Below are 6,342 nucleotides of genomic sequence, written 5' to 3'. Positions count from 1 at the left end.
ACTTAATATTACAATTTTATGTGTCAACAGATAACAAAGTTTGATGGCTTTTACAAAAACTTTGTATGCTGAGAACAATTTGGTCTTTTCAAGGCACCAAAGTGCATCAACAAAAACAGTGATTTTATTATTATTATGATTATTTTATTAAAGTTAGTACTCGGTTTCTGGCCTCTGGTTTGTGTGTTTAGACCCAACATAAGTCATAAAGACAGGAGAACAGCACAACCCCCCTCAAAGCAGCAGTAAACTGTTTTGTGAAATACAATTATTTTGTCATTGGAGTTTGATTGAGTAATAACATCCTTGAGCACACATTTAAACTTGCATTCATTCTTATATGTGCTTAAAATCTTGCAGCTGCTGCATCTACAGCAGTGCATATGTGGTTTTAGTTGGTTTTAACTGATGCTGCTGCCCACCTGCTGGCAGACGCTACAGCAACCTGCTGCAAATTACCCACTGACTGTGGATCAGAGTCAAACTACCCCCACTTACCATACGTAGAAAAAAAGAACTAGTGTATAACCAGCTGTGGAAACTGTTTACCCAGTGAAATAGAGAATTAGAGAATTTAGAGGAGAAACAGACAAAGGGATTCTGACTGAAAAACCAACTGTCATTTATGACTTTTTGTCTTATTTATATGTTTCAATTGAAAATTTTTGTCACATTTCAAAACAAATGAAAACAAACAAAAAAAGACCAAAGTGCTCCTCCAACAGCAGGTCCAATGTCTACTCTGATTATCAACTTGCCAATAACAAATGACTAATGACTCTCCAAGTGAGGTAATCGAGTTGAAATTCAATAGTCAGTGTAGAGTGTCACAGCCTTATCTATGCTTTGACATTTAACCATACCGTTATGTTGATTTCTCAGGGACAGCAGTAATTTACCCCCCCAAAAATTTAAATAAACATTATTTATATTTCATTATTAACTCAATTACTAACTGTTTCAATCAATATTTAGTGCAGTGGTGTTATGTACTTCTCACTGATCATGATTAATTGAGGATATATGACGTGTTTTCCATAAAACAACCCATTCCTCTGTCTCCTTCTTGGTCTGTATGCTTGTTGGTCTGCCCTAACCTTTGATTGATTGATTGATTGATTGGTAATTTATTTCAACATGTGAACAATATACAAGTACATTTAGAAAAGAAATGAGAGAAAAAAAATATACTATACAAATTACATACAAAAAAACATTCTGATTAATTTACATGTTGAAAGGGAGTGGGAAGAAGTATACACTTATTTAATCCCACCACCTTCAGTCTGAGTGTTGTCTAACCACGATAGCAATCACCTTGTCAGCATGTAAGGTACTCTGTTTTTCTTCACTCATCTTCCCCTTTGTTAACGATGTCCCAGTGGAGGTTATGGGAGAGAGTTTTTGTGTGGCTAAAAAGGAGGAATTAGTTTCTGGAAATGCTGGAAACCTGCATCCGTTGGAGGTGATTCCAAGAGTGTTTCAGTGTATCTTTAGTGTATTTTAGTGTACAGAGTATTTTACAATGTTAAGAGGTAGCTAGTTAACTATGACAAGGAATTGTTTTTGATGAAGGTCATGAGAAAAAACCTTGTAACTAATGATAATGGTGAATGTTTGAAGACAAACAGCTGAGTTAATTCCTGGTGACCAGGGGTCCGTTCTTCGTACCGCGCTAAGTAAGTTAGCTGGATTAGATTGTTGACGATTTCGCGTGATCCTGGATCGTTCGGTTCCCCGAAGCTCATCCGGGACTTGCTGTCATAGCAACAGAGCCGTAAGCGTAAACCTGCTCGGGAGCAGGTTTACTTTATGTAAACAGGATTAGATCGCGGCCACGCAGGTATGTCCGCTTCATTTATACGAAAGCAACAGCGATATTCCACCACTGTTTCACCATAAATAAATAACATCAATGTAACTAAAGATAATGCAGCACTTGATCCTTTTATTGATGTCACACAGATACATACAGGTCATTTCCTAAAAAAGGGAAATGTACTATTAACATTCTATTACATGTATGTGATTATTACAGATGTAATTCATATTTCAGAGTAGTAATTGTAAATTACTTCGTGTAATCAAGATGAGAGACCACGGCTATAAAAGCGAAGGTGGATTTGGGAAGCCTGTCGCAGCCATGTCCTGTCCGTATACGCGAGCAGCCCATTGCGGAAGGTGCAAGATTGATAAGGAGAGTTTACAGAATTCAGCGTATATTGCGGGATAGACAGGATCCTTTAGCTCAGCGCGACAGTGTGCTCATAGAGAGATATCGATATTCCCATGAGGGTATTATTTACATAACCAACTTGTTGACGAGGGGGTGCAGGACCACCTCCTGTCTTTTTTTCCTCTGCCCTTTTCTTGGTTGCTGTTATGAACAAACTAACAGAGTATTACAGGCCAGTATTACCTTGCCAAGAGACGAAAAGCAATCTAAGAGATAAATATTACCATTCTGTAGAATACTCCTGTATTCCACTTTTACTTGTTCCCATGTTCTTGTGGGTCCTGTTGTGGCTCTAATGTGAAAGGGGATATAATATAACATATTATAATATAATATAATGCCATATGATATTGGACAATATAGTGTCATATGATAGATCTACCCTACCGCCTACTGGTGTTGGCCAGAGGGGCCGATGGCGCGATATGGCAGCCTGGCTACAACCGTAGCTGCCTCCACCAGTGTGTGAATGTGGGAGTGAATGAATAGTGGTATCGTACAGCGCTTTGGGTGCCTTGGAAAGCGCTATATGAACCCAATCCATTATTATTAGTATTATTATTAAATTACCTACGAGTTTGATTTGTCAGCAACTTTCTGCCAGCTCTCTCTCCTTGCTTTTGCAGCCTTTGCAGTGTTCTCTTGCGTTTTAATTAAACTCTGAAACTCCTGAAATCCCTCACTCATGAGTTCTTGCTCTGCTGCCGGAAAATACCGAGTGCGCCCCTTCGACATTTTCGCCGACCAATCAGCGGGTTGCCGATCAATGTTTCTACTATCGATGCGTAGCCCCTTTTACGACACCCAGTGATGCCACATTACTGCGTCCAGCTGTACTAATCGTCAACAGCAGGCGTGTTCGGGGAACCGGATTAGCGAGCTCACGGTTAGCGCGATGGTTTGGTCTTGGATGTGTCATTTGATCTTGGATGTAGTAAGCGACGTACGAAGAACAGGCCCCAGGCCTGGTACTTCATTAAGACATTAAGCAAGTCATCCTAGAGTCTGCAACGTCTTCTGGCCTAATTTCTGCGTCTTGCCTGGAATTTGGGCAAAAAAACCCTGAATAATAAATTTTAACAGTGATAATAGTATAACTAATGTAATTCTTTTTTTGCTTAGATTTTTTTGTCAGTCAGTTGGTTAAACTGAATTGTTTTCATCACTGTTATAAATAAAAATGCCCAGATTCTTAAAATGTTGTGTTTCAGAGACAAGAATTTGTTGCCATGGAAATATGTTCTTTAACTGTTACCCTACTAGTGTTTTTGTCAATAATCTCTAATAACAATGAAATACATTTAAAAATTGAGCTCTACTCTTACTTGTTGTATATCGGTAAAGAGACTTACTCGATTTGAAATATTATTAAAAATGTGTATAAATCATTTTCATGAACTTTTGTTCATTTAATGTGTTTCTAAATTTGTGTAAATCTAAAAAAAATCTTTTAAAAAATTGTTTGTGGGATGAACTGGATGCTTTAGCTTTACCTTCCCCCACTGATGATGTGTTGTTGCACTTGTAATGCTGCTGGTGTATGTGCTTGGCTTTGGGAGTCAATGGTGTGAAGCTACAATCTGCAGGATTATGACTGAATGCTTCTAAGTCAGAATCCTGGGTAGACGCAGTGATACCGTAGTGCTGTGGATCTTCGGTTGGTCTTGGATCGTCGGCCGGCTGGTAAAGGAGAACCATTTGTGACTGGGCTGGGGGATGGCCAAATGATGGTTGCCCCTGTCCAATCGCACACTGATGTTTGTGGAGAATCTGGTGCTAAATTACTTGTAAATGACCTTTTGTAAGTTATTGTATGCCATGCCTTTTAATAATATTGCTAAATGATGATCCTCTAAATTTGTGACACGCCATTTCCTCTCCAGATTACGAGTCATCTGCTTTAGGGTACGTGTTTGAGAATTATATCACGGAGTCAGGTACTTCTGATTTGAGACCTTAGTTTTCACCGGAGCTACAGTATCCAGAGTCGTACGTAGTGAGGAGGTAAAATTATTAACAAGATAATCGACCTCTGTTGGCGCAGCTTTCAGATAGCTGCTCTGCTCTATGTTGGTACAGGGCATTGAAGATGATAACAGTGGGTGGATTATATTCTTAAACTTAGTTACAGCGCTTTCAGAAAGACATCTACTGTGATAAACGTCTACTCTCCACTGCTGGGGAGCTAAGCTGGTGAATCCCTAAAGACACAGTGAGTGAATACAGTGACTATATTTAACAGAGAGTGTGCTTTGCATAAAGCAAGTGAACATTACACTCTGAAATAAGACATTATATATAAAGTTCTTAATTAGATTGGCTACTCAGATAAGTGCCACAAAAAACCCCCACTGTATTTTAACAGGAACAGGAAGTGATACTCTGCCACAGAGAGAGCCACCATCAAGTGAGCGCACCACCCACAGCCAGGAGGACAAATGCTTCTTCGAATGCTGGATCTCTCATTGTCTTCGTCTTTCTTATCCTTGGGAGGAGTTCAGTCCTGATTCAGACAACTTATTAGAAAAGAGCTGGTCCAGAAACTTTTGGATGAACTTACCTTGTTTTATATTTTCATTCATGGTTTTTTTTCCTATTTCTCTTTTCTTACTTTCTTGTTGTTACAAAAAAATAAATAAATCACTAAATTGTAAAACCTGGTCTGTTCATACTTCTCAGTTTGCTCTCCCTGTATCATATGTGTGCATCAGATCTGTATCACATAAGTGTGCATGAGGGGATGTGGCAGTGGGATGGTGTTGTTTCCTTTTTTAAATCTTTTGGTTTGTCTTCCATGTAATAACTACTGTCCTAATTGGGAAGAATGAGAACAGAGCAAAAAAATTTAAATAGTAATAGTAGTAGTATTAATAATTATACAAAGTGAGTTGCACATACTGATAATATTGGGGTGTTGGTGTTCTTGTTGTTGTTTAGCAGACAAATGATTGTATCAAACAAAAGGGGCAAAGAAAAGAAACCCTCATAAACACTAATATTGCTGTCAACCCCCCCAAGTACACAAACGTACAACACACTGACCACAAAGAATTCCTTTTCTGGAAACGTTGAATCTCTAGAAAACCTGGAAGCATGAAATCACCTCCCTTGTTGGACCTTGTACATAAGAGACTCTTGAACTGTGAATAACTAGAAGATTTTATAAATAGCACAACTCACCTTCACTGTAAATAAAATCACTTTACTTGCACAACTGAGTTTCTACGTCTGAATCTGGTCGACACGTGACAATATTTTTGTAACACTGATTTAGAAAAGAAAGTATTTAATAGATGCGAGCTTGTCTCTCAATTATCAAATCGATTACTCTGGAGAAAATACGAAGTCTCCAGAGACATTATGGCACAAAGTAACCACAGACTGGCTGTCGATTCAGCCAGGATCACGACATCTGTCCTTCCAGACTAATTTGAATGAATTAGAGAATTTCGTGATTCTCTGTACCGATTTGGGCATGACGAGCTCGAACGCTGACTTGACGCGTGTCACAGAAGTTCCTGCCAATCTAGTGTGTTTCAAATTTGAAGATTTTGAATTGTAAATGTACAAATGTTAAATATACATTTTAAAAATTATCTTATTGACAAAATTATTATTTTAAATTAATAAGTAAAAAAAGGAACTCTAAACTCTATGTACCTCTAAATGTGATTACTTTTTTCTTTGTCTTTCTTTTTTCTCCAAGTATAAAAATCAGTTGCAATTCAGTCATCGCTGAAGAGTCTGCACAAAGTGAGTCTTTTAACTCATATGTTTCACTTTTTCTTTTTTTTTCTTTTCTTCCCCAGCACAAACAAAGATAGAAATGTGTTCTGAAAACTTCCCTGAAAACTTCAGGTTCTCTCGACAGCTGCTTTTAAATATGACCTGTAACATTTTGTGATTTGACAAAATGTGTCAAATTACACATTTTGTCAATCATGACAACTTGAAAAAAGTTCCAAAGTTCTCCTCCAACAATTGTCTACTCTGCACTCTCTATAGCTACTGTTATCACTAGCTTGCCAATAACTGATAACTTGGATTGGCAATAGTTAAACATGTGACAGTGAACCTCTTTCAGGTTTCGATGTAGTGCTGCTGAA

This window comes from Mchenga conophoros, linkage group LG18 (genome assembly GCF_057382185.1).
Source record: "Mchenga conophoros isolate Kocher_MC1m ecotype Shallow Benthic linkage group LG18, M_conophoros_male_GT1.1, whole genome shotgun sequence".
Classification (NCBI taxonomy): domain Eukaryota; kingdom Metazoa; phylum Chordata; class Actinopteri; order Cichliformes; family Cichlidae; genus Mchenga; species Mchenga conophoros.
Note: the sequence above shows the minus strand (reverse complement) of the source record.